Source organism: Myotis yumanensis, unplaced genomic scaffold, assembly GCF_028538775.1.
Source record: "Myotis yumanensis isolate MYYU_CA2020_CCGP unplaced genomic scaffold, mMyoYum1.0.hap1 SCAF_5, whole genome shotgun sequence".
In the NCBI taxonomy this organism is placed as follows: domain Eukaryota; kingdom Metazoa; phylum Chordata; class Mammalia; order Chiroptera; family Vespertilionidae; genus Myotis; species Myotis yumanensis.
The window spans coordinates 29,054,611-29,068,393 of record NW_027223756.1 but is presented as its reverse complement, the minus strand read 5'-3'; the positions used below and the strand labels follow the sequence as shown (position 1 = coordinate 29,068,393).

Here is a 13,783-nt window from a genome sequence, read left to right as displayed (position 1 = left end):
AAGCGAAAGCTCCCCACCTTTACCGCGCCCCTCCCCCAGGTAAACACTGCTGTTACTTTCAAGCGTGTCCTTCCTGACCTCAATTACTGTATTGATATGTTAGTGTGTTGATATTTTCACATATGAAACTATGTGATTTGGTGCATGTACTCTCTGGGCCCCAGTTTCCTAGTCTACAATGAGAATGAAAATAGAAGTTAAGTCTGAGACGTCACTGGGAAAGCCACCTGAGATGACTCAGGTGGAGCGCTTAGCTCAGCACCTGCTGCCCAGTGCCTGACACTGTTGCCATCTCTTTGTCTTTATCAACGGGCCCCGGACCCAATTCTGAGGTCTTGGGTAGACGCCCTTTCTTCCTTCCCCAGCCTGCTCTTCGCCCTCCCCTTTCTCTCCTAACAGACTGTGATAAAAATCCGTTCCCTAATGCCTGTGGGGTTTTTTTAAGCTAGAAAGAGCATCTGGTGTTTTCTGCGTGTTCTCACCTCCCCTTCCTCCCCTCCTCCCTCCCCTTCCTTTCTATATTTGACCTAAATAGGACCACTCATCCTACTACAGAGAGAACATCCATTCTGTGCCAGAGGAAGAGACTTCCATGGCCCACCTGGTGCTGCTGGACCCACAGTAACTCTACATAAAGGCTGCACCCAGGTAAGGCTAGGGCTAGTGGCCGAAAGGCTTGGGGGTGGCTCTGTGAAAGCCGTATGGAAGAGCCGGTAAGTGCAAGGTCAGCTGTGAGAGCACACCAAGATATGGCCAAAGGCAGGTCACTTCACCTCTCTGAGCCTCAGCTACCTCACCTGCACAATGGAACAACGAACCAGAGCACCATATTCAAGTGCTGTAAGGCTAACAGGGCGCCTGTACAGGGACCTGGCACTGAGAAAGCCAAATAGTAGTTATTCTTAAGCCAGAAAACAAAGTATCGAATCTATTTAGCATTTTTATGTTTGGAAAGGAAATTTCTAACTTCTCTCTTCAAACCGAACTAGTCTTTGCAGCATGGCGACGGACGTTAGTCTCAGGAGAAAGGTAAGTGCCTTTACCTGGGCCTCTGTTGGAGTAGTCACGTGCCACTCCCTGGAGCTATTGCTGGTCCCTAAGATGGCCCACAGGGCTCCCTCCAGCCTAAAGCACCAGGATAAAGGACACCAAAGGATCTCACTGTTCCAGATGATGCAGCAGAAAAAAACACCAAAGCCATGGGAGCAAGACAAGGCCAAATCACTCATTCTGCAAAGAGCCATGGAGCAGAGCAGCTGCTTTGCCCAGCCTGCGCGGCATGGTACTGCACAGCCCACAGCCCCTGGAGCACAGGGGTTTTACTGGGGGGAAACTTGCTGCACATCCTAGCTAATATTTATTCAGTGCTTAGTAGATGCCAAGTGTGTTATAAGCACAATGAGCAAGTCCAAGACAGATAAGATCTTTGTCCTCGTGTAGCTTGTTTTATTCATGGTTCTCCTGCACATACTTTCCTCTGCTTTTTTTAAAGGTATAATTTGCATTAAAATTCACCTTTTTAAATGTGCAGTTCTACAACAAACACAAGTATGTAACCACTATTATAATCAAAATATAGAATATTCTATATTCATATGTTCACCACATCCCCAACATTTTCCTCTTGTCCTGTAGTGACCAATAAATACCCCCTCCCCCACCCCAGCCACAGGCAACCACTGATCTGATTTCTGTCCTTACGGTTTTGCCTTTTCCAAAATGGAATCTTACAGTGTGTGTCCTTTTGAGTCTGGCTCTTTTCACTTACCATAATGCTTTTGAGATTCATCATATTGTTGTACACACAACGGTTCCTTTTCTTCTTTCGACTTTTTATTACAAAAATTTTCAAATGTAAAGTTAAAAGAATAAGACAGCGAACACCTATAAATCTACCACCCAGATTTAATAATTGTTCGCATTTTTCATATTTTAAAATGATATATGTCCCTAGGCACAAATTGGTTGAAAATCTGAAACTATGGTGTAGACGCTGGCACTTTACCTCTTAAAACTTCAGCATATACACTAAAAATGAGGACATGTGATATCACACCTAAGAAAGTTGACAATAACTCCCAAATGTCATCTTTTATACATCCCTTTGCAGATGTCCCCAATTTTTTTTAAAAGTCCTTTATAGCTTTTTACCTACCTGCTAGGGTTTGTATTTCTAAACTTTTAGTTTTGAAATCATTATAGACTCACAAGAAATTGCAAAAATAATAGGGTGTCATGTACCCTTCAACTAATTTTCCACAATGGGGACATCTTATATAGAACTTATATACAGAGCTTTAGATAAAGCTTATGTAGAGCTCTAGGGAAATATCAAAAACAGGACATTGATACTGGTATGTTACTGTTAACTAGACTACATACCTTATTTAGCATTCACCATTTTTTAAACCTGCATCCATTTGTGTATGAGGGTGTGTGTATAGTTCTACGCACTTCAATCCTGTGCATAGATTCATGTATCTACCACCACAGTTGAGGTAGAAAACTGTCACATTGCCACCAAAGAACTCCAGTGCTACCTCTTTGTAGTCACACCCACTCTTACTTCACATCTCCCTGTCCCCTGGCAACCACTAATCTGCTCTCCATCTCTATAATTTTGTCATTTTGAGAATGTTATATAAATTAAATCATACAGCCCTAGCTGGCTTGGCTCAGTGGATAGAGCATCAGCCCGTGGACGGAAGGGTCCTGGGTTCGATTCTGGTCAAGGTCACATGCCATGGTTGCGGGGTCGATCCCCAGTGAAGGGCATGCAGGAGGCAGCTATCGATGATTCTCTCTCATCATTGATGTTTCCATCTCTCTCTCCCTCTGCCTTCCTCTCTGAAATCAATGAAAATATATTTAAAAAATTAAATCATGCAGTATGTAACCTTTTGAGATTGAATTTTTTTTATTAAGCACAGTACCCTTGTGGTCCTGCCAGGTTGTTGTGTGTATTATCTATGGTTCATTCCTTTTTACTGCCTGGCAGTATTCTTATATGGATGTACTACAAGTTAGCTATGTACCAGGTAAAGGATATTTTTAAAATATATTTGTATTGATTTCAGAGAGGAAGGGAGAGAGACCGAGAGATAGAAACATCAATGATGAGAGAGAATCATTGATCAGCTGCCTCCTACATGCCCCCTACTGGGGATTGAGCCCACAACCCGGGCATGTGCCCTGACCAGGAATCGAATTATGGCCTCCTGGTTCATAGGTCGATACTCAACCACTAAGCCACGCTGGCCAGGCTGGTTAAAGGATATTTGGATTGCTTCCAGTTTTGGATTATTATTTTTTTAAAAAGTTACTGTAAACATTTGTGCACAGGTTTGTGTGTGAACATAAACTTCATTTCACTTGGGTAAATACCTGGGAGCAGGATTGCTGGGTTGCATGTTGTCGGTTTACCTTTATGTGAAATGGCCAAACTCTTCTGCAAACTGGCTGTGCCATTTTGCACCCCACAAGCTGTGTATGGAAGTTACAGTTGCTCTGTATCCCTGCCAGCACTAGGTATTATAACTTTAAAAAAAAATTTTAACCACCCTAATACATATATGCTATGGTACCCCACCTAACTTTTTAGATGAGAAGTTATAACTCTTCTGAAAACTCTCCAGTGACTTCCCATCACACTCAGAATGAAATTTAAATTCATTTTTGAAGTTTGCCAGACCGCTCTCCTGACCTCTTTCCACTCTGCCCCTCTCTCCACTCCAGCCACAGTGGCCTTGTTGTTTTTCTAACATCCTGTTCCTCCCTCCAGGCTTTCACTTGCGGTTCCTTCCACCTGGATGTTCTTGTCCTGGGTATTCACGTGGCTCAGTTTCTCACTCCATTCGTTCTAGGTCTAATGTCAGCTTCTCAGAGACCTTCCTGATGGTCAAAATGAGCCCCATCCTTCCACCATCATTACCATTCTCTTACCCTGTTTTATTTTTCTTCATATCTCTGCTTAATAAAATGTGTATCAATTACTGAATTATTTACAGTCTGTCTCCCCCATAAGGACAGGGATTGGCTTGGGGGCGGGGGACAGATTGGCTTTGTTATGATTATTCCAGGGCCTGGCACACAGGAGAACTCAGTAAATATTTGCTGACTGAATGTGTATCAGAAACTTCTTGTGACTCTCTTTTCCTCCCTCTGGCCCACCTTTCACCCAGCCATCACCATGTCAACCAGCTTGGAGCAGGTAGAAGCCCCTTGGCCTACCTGCTACCCAGAGCTCTCACCTGGGCCCAGAGTTTCTGTCTCGAGTCAAGCACTGTGGCCTGGAAGTGTGGGCAAGTTAGCTCTGCTAGGGCAAGCCCTGAGCAATGGGCTGGGGATGATAGATGTACGCCCTCCCTGGTACCCAGTGGACAGTTCTGAGGTTCACTCAACACTGCTCCTCAGCAGGTCCAGCTGGACAAGCCCTAGTTATCCACAGTGGCGACCTCCATGGCACACCATTGTCCTGCTGTCCCTTACTTCTTATTTCATTCTCCCCAGCTCCTATTTCTGTTCCCTGGGATCATGTCTGGAATTAACTTGCAAGCGAGCCCCTTCTCTGCTTTCTGTACCTGCAAGGAGGTAGCCAGGATGGAAAAGAGCCCAGTTTAAATTAAAACAAATAGCCCTAACTGGTTTGGCTCAGTGAATAGAGAGTCTGCCTGCGGACTGAAGGGTCCCAGGTTCGATTCCGGTCAAGGGCATGTACCTTGGTTGTGGGCACATCCCCAGTAGGGGGTGTGCAGGAGGCAGCTGATTGATGTTTCTCTCTCATTGATGTTTCTAACTCTCTATCCTTCTCTCTTCCTCTCTGTAAGAAATCAATAAAATATATTTTTAATTAATTAGTTAATTAATTAATTAAAACAAATATATGGAGCTTGTAGTCTAGTAGGAGAGACAAATAATTAAGTAAAAGGAGCCAAAATTTAAATAACTGAAGGACAGAGTTTTCAACAAATAGTGCTGAAATAACAAAATATCCACATGGAAAACAATAAATTTCAGCCCCTACTTCACAATATACTTGACATGGATCAAAGAACTACATTTTTTAAAAAGAAAACTATAAAACTTCTCAAAGAAAGCATAGACAAAAATCTATATGACCTTGGGATAGGCAGAGAATTTCTGGATCACATAAAGGAGTCATTATAAAAGGGGGTAATGACAGCGTTAAGAAGATGAAAAAGTCCGTCGGATTAGAAGAATTTTTAACAAATAAGTTGTGTCTACAACATGTAAAGAAATATTTTAACTGAGTAATAAGAAGACAAACAACCAAATTACAATATGGGCAAAAGATTTTAACAAATACATTAAAAAGAAGATATACAGCTGGCTGGCGTCGACCTATGAACCAGGAGGTCATGGTTTGATTCCCAGTCAGGGCACATGCCTGGGTTGTGGGCTTGATCCCCAATGTGGGACATGCAGGAGGCAGCCGATTAGTGATTCTCTCTCCTCGTTGATGTTTCTCTTTCTCTCTCCTTTTCCCTTCCTCTCTGAAACCAATAAAAATATATTTTTTAAAAAGAAGATATACAAGTATCTATGCACACATGAAATATAGTTCAATATCATTAGCCATCAGGGAAATGTAAATTAAAATCACAATTAGATAATACCGTACGCCCATTAGAATGACCAAAGCTGAAAAAACTGGTAATAAGTGTTGGCAAGGATGTGGAACAACTGGAACTCTCATACATTGCTGGCAGGCGTGTGAAATGGAAAATCACTTTGGAAAAAGGTTTTGCAGTATCTTATAAAGTTAAATATACCATGTGCCCCGCAAGCCCCATTACAGGTACTTATTTGAAAGAAAGGAAAACGTATGTCCACACAAAGCCTTGTACATGAATTGCCAATGGAGCTTTATTCATAATAGTCAAAAACTGGAAATGGCCCAGGTGTCCATCCGCAGGGGAATAGATAAATTGTGGCGTATCCGTACAGTAGCTTACTACTCAGTAATAAAAAGAAATAGATACTGATAAATGCTGCAACAGGAATGGATCTTCAAAGCATGCTGAATGAAAGAAGCCAGACCCAAGAGCGTACACTGTATACCCACATTTAAATGAAGTCCTAGAACAAGCAAAGTTCTAGAACAGAAAGTAGAGCAGTGATTGACTGGGGCTGGCCATGGAGTGGGGGGATATTGACTGGAAAGAGGAATCAGGAAAGTTGTACAAGTTATGAAAATATTCTGCATCTGGGGTAGAGTGGTGGATACATGGGTATTTGTCAAAACTCATCGTACTATATACCTGGATGCCTTTTATTGTAGGCAATTATGTCTCAATAAGGCTGGTCTTAAAAGTGAATTAACTGTAGCTTGCGATAAGTGCTACAAAGGGAAGAAAATATGGTATTAAAGAAAGAATAATTGGGAATAAAGACTACTTTGACATTGGAGCAGAGATGTGAATACCCAGAGGGAGCCAGCATGGAAAGATCTAGGGGAGGGTGGGCATTCCAGGAAAGAGTAACTGCAGGAACAAAGACCTAAAATCAGGAAGGAGTCTCATGATCTTGGGAACAGTCCAAAGGGCAGTGTGACTGGGCGAAGTGGGTGGGGCCGAGAGTGGTAGGAGACAGGGTGGAGAAGTCGGCAGGAACCAGATCATGCAAGACCTTATCAACCCTGGTAACTGTTTGGAATTTGAAATGAATAAAATGCAAATCCCTCCTGGACTAGTGGGGCAGAAACACATAAGGAAATAAAGCCAATCCTGGGCCATGGGTGACATATTTGGGAAGTGTACAAGAATATAGCATGGAGTAGGCAGCACTCCCTGGAAACATCTGGGAAGGCTTCCCGGAGGAGGTGACATTTCAGCTGAGATTTGAAGGGAGAGTAGCAGAAGAGAAAGGATATTTCAATGGAAGAATCTGTGTCTAGAGAAGCACAGAGGCATGTAGCCCCATGGACATTCAAAGACCTGAGCATAACACAGGGTGTGGCAAAAGTAGGTTTACAGTTGGGAATATGTGATACGCAGAGTTTATTCTTGTATTATTACTTACTAGAGGCCCAGTGCATAAAATTCGTGTGCAGGTACGGTCCCTAGGCCTGGCCTGCGACCAGGGCCATCTTCCCCAGCTGTCCACAGCTGGCCTTTACCCCTGCCGCCACCCCCCCCTCCCCTAGTTCCCTATTCGCCATTGGGTGTTCGGTGCCTGACGGCCGGGGGAAGGGACCGAGGGGTCAGCTATTCCCGCCCACTTGTCGCCCCCACCCCTGCCGCGGGTAGCCATCAGGCAATCTGAGCCTGCTGGCCAGGGAAAGGGACCAAGATGTGGTCATTGTGCCTCATAGTGACTGGTCCAGTGGTAGTTCTGGTTGTTCTTCTGGTAGGGTCAATTTGCATATTACCCTTTTATTATATAGGATTGTGTTATTTTTCATACAAACAACTATAAACCTACTTTTGCCCCACCCTGTATAAGTCTTGTTGGAGTTTTCCCTGTAGGAGGGGAAGTAGCAGAATATCAGAGACTAGAGAGAGAGGCTTTTGAATGCCTCCTCAGACTTGATCCTGCAGGGTATGGGACACCCCTAAAGAATTTTAAGTAAGGAGGTATTAGGGCCAGCTTTACATTTCAGATCAAGACCTGGCAAGTGGAGAGCAAGACCACTGGTTCTGATGTGAGATCATGGGGAAGGCCTGACAGGGGTAGGTGAGCAAGGACAAGGGCCAGGTTGCTAAGAGGTGATTGGGACTATCCTGAACCCAGGGACTTCAGGTGTCTTCTGGCTTGAAGGCCTGGCTCCCCTGAGGCTGATGGTCCAATTAAACAGGACACATGAGAGAAAACGATTGAGGAAAAGGTCTGCAGAGTTTGTGGCACCAGATGGCTATAAATGATCATTTTTATTGAGGTTTAATTGAAATATAACATTATATTCATTTCAGATGTACAACGTACTGATTTAATCTTTGTATGTATTATGAAATGATCACCACAATAGAAAGTCTAGTTAACATTCATCATTATACAATCACAAAAAAATTTTTTTCTGATAATCAGGACTTTTAAGATCTACTCTCTTAGCAACTTTCAAATATGCAATATAGTATTATTGGCTATAAACAACATGCTGTGTATTACATCCCACAAATCACCGGTAACTGGAATTTTGTATCTTTTGATTCCCCTTCACCCATTTCACTACCAACCCCCTCTCCCACCTTGGTAACCACTAATATGTTTTTTGTATCTATGAGTTTGGATTTGCTTGGTTTTTTATAAATTCCACATATATGTGAGATTATATGGTATTTGTATTTCTCTGACTTATTTCACTTAGCATAATATCTTCAAGTTCCATGTTGTTGCAAATGAACAAAACTTCATTATTTTTTATGGCTGAGTAATATTCATATATATATATATATAATGTCTTCTTCATACAATTGTCTATCTGTGAACACTAAAGTTGTTTTCATATCTTGGCTATTGTAAATAATGTTGCAATGAACATGAAGGTGCAGATATCTTTTCAAATTAGTGTTTTTGTTTTGTTTGGATAAATACTCAGAAGTGGAATTGCTGGATCATATGGTAGTTCTATTTTTAAATTTTTGAGGAGCCTCCATACTGTTTTTTATAGTCACTGTACCAATTTACATTCCCACCAACAGTGCACTAGGATTCCCTTTTCTTCAGATCCTTGCAACATTTGTTGTCTTTTTTATAATACCATTCTGTTAGGTGTGAGGTAATATCTCATCACTGATGATTAGTGATGTTGAGCACTTTTTCATGTACCGCTTGGCCATTTGTATCTTCTTTGGAAAAATGTCTACTCAGATATTCTGCCTATTTTTTTAAAATATATTTTTATTGATTTCAGAGAGGAAGGGAGAGGGAGAGAGAGATAGAAACATCAGTGATGAGAGAGAATCATTGCTTGGCTGCTTCTTGCACACCCCCTACTGGGGATTGAGCCTGCAACCTGGGCATGTGCCCTGTCGGGAATCGGACTGTGAATTTATGGTTCATAGGTTGACACTTAACCACTAAGCCGCGCTGGCTGGGCTCTTCTGCCTATTTTTTAATCAGGTTGTTTGTTTTCTTGCTATTGAATTGTGTGAGTTCTTTATATGTTTTGGATATCAGCCCCATATCAGCTATATGACTTGCAAATAATTTCTCCTATTCAGCTTCTTTTTCATTCTGTTGATGGTTTCGTTTGCTGAGTAGAACTTTTTATTTTGGTGTAGTTCCACTTGTTTATTTTGTTATTATTATTTTTAAATCCTCACCCAAGGATATTTTCCCATTGATTTAGAGAGAGTGGAAGAGGGAGGGAAAGACAAGAAAAAATATCTATGGGAGAGAAACACATCAATTGGTTGCCTCCTGCATGAGCCCCAACCAGGGTCCGGGCCAGGGAGGAGCCTGCAACCGAGGTACCTGCCCTTGACCGGAATCGAACCCAGACTCTTTGGTCTGCAGTCCGACGCTCTAGCCACTGGGTCAAACTGTCTAGGGTCCACTTACTTATTTTTGCTTTTGTTACCTTGGTCTAATAAGCAGGACACATGAGGAAAAACAGGTTGAGGTAAAGACCTGTTTGAGTTTGAGGCAGCGGAGGGCCTAAATGCTAACTTTTACCTGCATCTGCTCCCTCAGAGGGCTTGTTACACCTGAAGATCCCTAGGCCCTGGCCCCACTGATTCAGAAACAGTGGGTCTAGGATGGAGCCCAGGAATCTGCATATGTACAAAGCGGCCCTCCCACTCTGATGCAGGTGGACTCCGTACCTACTCTCCAGGGGCTGGAGCAGGAGGCAGGACAGCCACACTCTCATCTGGACAAAATTCAGGTAAAGCTGACATCTAAGATAAGACTCTGAATGTGGTGGGAACAAAGGTAACTTGTGTTTCCACTGGTGCCGCGGAAGAATTGCAATAGAATGGCTCTGGTCACCAGGTGTAACTCCTGGTCAACTGTCCAAGGAGCCACAGAAATAAGGGTGGAGCCAAGACTGGCGCGTGCGTCTGACCTTTAACTTGTATCCTCTCCTAGGGTGTGGGCTGGGGCAGGATGGGGATTCATGGAGGCTGCGGTGAACAGGAAAACAAGCTCTGTGTAAAGAGAGCAGCTTTCGCTGCACGCATGGCGTCTCACCAATGCTCCATGTGGTCAGATCTATTTTTTTTTTTTTAATCCTCACCCGAGGATATGTTTTATTGAGAGAGAGAGAGAGAGACAGAGAGATTCATATGAAAAACATTGATCGGTTGTCTTCCGTATAGGCCCCGGGAATTGAGCCTGCAACCTTTTGGTGTACAGGATGATTCTCCAAGCAACTGAGCACCCAGCCAGGGCTAGTCAGACCTATTATTATTTCCATGTCCCAGATGAGAAAACTGAAGCCCAAAAAGAATTAGCAAATTGCTCTGGGTCCTGTGGCAAGGAGGTAGGGGAACGAGGACTAGAATCCAGGTCTCTGGACACTCCTAATCCTAGCATTGCTCTGCTATGGGAAAAGTCACTTCATCTCCTAATCTTAAATGATCTTCCAAGCAAGGAAGGGGCAGTACAAGTTTTCTCCGTCCCATCCCTTTCAGAAGGTCTCTAAGTCCTTACAATGTGTGTTTTCAAAAGAAAACTCTCCCCAGGCCAGAGGACCTGGGATTTAGAGCCTCATGTTGTAGGGTCCCAGGCAAGAGCACTTCTCAGAATCTCACAGCGATGCCACACGCCTCAGCTTTATCCAAGCAACACAAGGAGGTGGTGGAGGTGGCGGCGGCAGCGGTGGCTGAGGCAGCAGCAAATCTGTCCCCAGCGCACTCCGGCACTGCTTTGCTGTGATGAAACACACATGGCATCTGGCTGCAAAGTTACTATCTTGAGAACAGAAAGGGATTCTTCATGTGCCAGATTTTACTTCCTTTCTGCAATGAGCTTGTAGTAAACAGAGGTTGTTTGATCTTGTTAAGGTCCCATGGATGGGAAGTCCTTTACACTTTTAAAGTAAAACCATTGACTTACAGTTTCAGTCTATCAATGGTGCAAATGTTTATTAAACATGAAAGCTCTTCCAAGCTCCCTTCCTCCCTCCAAAGGCCAGGACAAGAAAAAGGCACTGTCACCTGGAGACCAACTCCATTCCAGTCACAGGCTACCCCTGTGATGAGACCTCCTTGTGTCCTTTGGCTGCCAGCCCTTGGCAAAGCGGGTGGGGAAGAGGAGAGGCTTACTGAGCTGGGAGGCCATGGGTGGAGGGGCCAGGAAGGGCCAGGAAGCTAGGAGAATGTGACTTTTAGGAGGAGAATTATTTTGAAGCATGTCTTGTGCGCTGACGGTATAATGATCATTATTAGGACCTCAGATGTAACACAGAGGCCGCCCTGAAGTTAAATTTTCCCTTTCAGATAAGCATGGCCTGTCAACCCAGCAAAGGGTGGTTCTCTGCCGCCCTCCCCCACAGGAGCGGGTTGGAATGCTCCAGCTGCTCCCTCCCTGGCGGTTACCTTTCATTAAGGACTTTGCTTTTTTGATAAACAAGGGCACCACTTTTCTACCTTCGCCTTATAAAATCAACCTAAGAAATAAATACTTTATGCAAAGACCACAGCTCTATTTGCAGGGTTTTTTTGGCCCATATTTAGTTTCCGGGTTGCTATTTGGAATCCTACCTGCCCAGGGCCCCTCCTGGGCAAGTGTGGCCTCCAACAGAGGGACAGACCTGTGGCCTGAATTATGCCCAGTTGGATTATTTTTGGCTTTCACAGTGTTTTTGGTTTTCACATCAAAATCCTGTTTGCTGGCTTCTCTTGAAAAATCAGAAAACTTGGCCACACTGGGCCACATTCCCCTTTGACAAGTGGCCGGAGCTGAATAACAGTGGCTCCCTTTGCACAGTTTGTTCTCCAGTTAGCCATAGTCCCCACCCCTCCGCATAACCCCCTCCCCCATCCATCCACACCCTAAGAGAGGGTACAAGTTAAAAGGCAGATATGGAGGTGTGAGTTTCAGTCTTGATTCCACCACTTATTTCCTTTGGCTCTTGAACAGATGTCTGCATCTCTCTGAAACCTGTTTTTAATCCCCAGGAGGAAGAGAATAATGAGGCAGAGCGCCAGGGGAAAGCGCGCCTAGAGGAAGCACTCACTGAGAACTTGCCCTGCATGTTTATTGACATACTATTTTCTGTCAACGACAGAGGAGACTTGAAGATGGTATACAGATAGACACACCTACGGGGATGTAAGCTTCATGTAAGCAAGGATTTTTAAAAAATCTGTTTTGCTTATCCTTACACCCTCAGAGCCTGGTACAGTCCCTGGCACATGGTAGGCACTTAGTAACTGTGTTGAATGAATACGTGAACTTAATGTTTTCCTGAATTCTTATTCTTCATATGTTATGTGCTAAATTATTGTTGGTTCATTTTATAAATACAAATGGACTTACAGGTTATTTTTAATTTATGTGTTGATTTTTTTTTCTTATTCTTCCACAGTTTCAAATGTGAGATATGGGGGAGAGGAATGGGGCGAGAGGGGGCGCTAACCTCACCGCCGGCTTCAGAGGAGTCACCTCTAGTCAAGGTGTCATATCCCTTGGCTGCAGCCACACATTCGGAGAAAAGCAAGTTGCCCGAATACAGTGCAAACACTAAGCTCCAATCTGGAGCTTTTCTTAGGACTGTTGGGAAAAAGAAAGCTTTTGTCTGCTGGGATCTTTCACTGTGGGAAGGTAATTCTGATACTCTCAGAGGGACTGCTTGAGAATGCAGGGAAGAGAGAGCTGCGAGATAGAGCAAGACTGGGATTTCCTGGTGCCAGTGTTTGAGTGCCTGGATCCCACTTTGCCTGAAGTTCAGATTCGCCTCTGGGTTTTTGGTGTTATGAGCCAATAAATTCTCCCTCTTTCTTAAACCAATTTGAATAGCATTTTAGTCACTAGCAATGGAGACATCCTGACTAGCAATTTGGAATTTTAAAGTATAGACCAGAAAAAGAGGCACAAAACTGTGAGAGCGATTGTTCAGGTGAAAATCAAACCTTGAGCCATGGCCAGAAGCAAACTGATCACTTTGCCTCTTTCTCCTTTACATGAACCTCAATTTCCATTAGCATCCAGCAGAGCAGTGAGCTAGGAAACACGAGAAGAAGTGTACTCCTTCCTTTGATACCTGACATGGAAAAGGAGTCCAGTCATTCTTTTCCTGGGTGTTGTGCATGTACTGACCACAGTCACTGGCTTTCCTCTGACATGTGTTTTGTTGTTGTTGTTAGAGTGGGGGGTGTAGAGGAAGACATCAAAATAAGCCACGTCTTACTGGACTTCTCTAGTATTTGACACAGAGGAATCCTACAAGTGCTCGTCATTGAGGCTGTGAGCTCCAAAAAGATGTTCAACTTATGCAACATTTCGAGGTGTTCATTGAATAGGGTTATTGAGCACCGCCTCAAGCCAGGCTCTGACTTCTGCACATGTATGAGTGAGTGGAGCAGGCTTCTCCTTTTCAGGAGGGGTTGTTTCTACTCCGTTGTCAGCCCCTCTTCACCCGTTGGGACCACACCTTTGCTGTGGCCCTACTTTCCCATCTGACCAGCCTGAATTCTGCTACCAAAGAATTTTTCACAAAATATTGCATCCCATGTCCCACTTCGGGGAGCTTTGGTGGTCCCTAGAGTTTTCATATTGAATCTATCCCCTTCTTCCCAGCCCTTAATAAAACTACTACCACTAATAAAAGCCAACAGTTTGGAGCACTTACTAGGTGCCAGGCAACATGCTTAGTTTT

The 13,783-nt window shown here is 43.7% G+C and overlaps 1 long non-coding RNA gene across 1 annotated transcript; it reads left to right on the top strand.

Moving 5' to 3' along the window:
* Nucleotides 1–539: 539 nt before the first annotated feature.
* Nucleotides 540–12,347, top strand: LOC139011646 (uncharacterized). The gene is made up of 3 exons (XR_011471614.1): nucleotides 540–648; nucleotides 9,773–9,847; nucleotides 12,084–12,347. It is a non-coding gene; the product is annotated as an uncharacterized lncRNA (long non-coding RNA).
* Nucleotides 12,348–13,783: the final 1,436 nt, after the last annotated feature.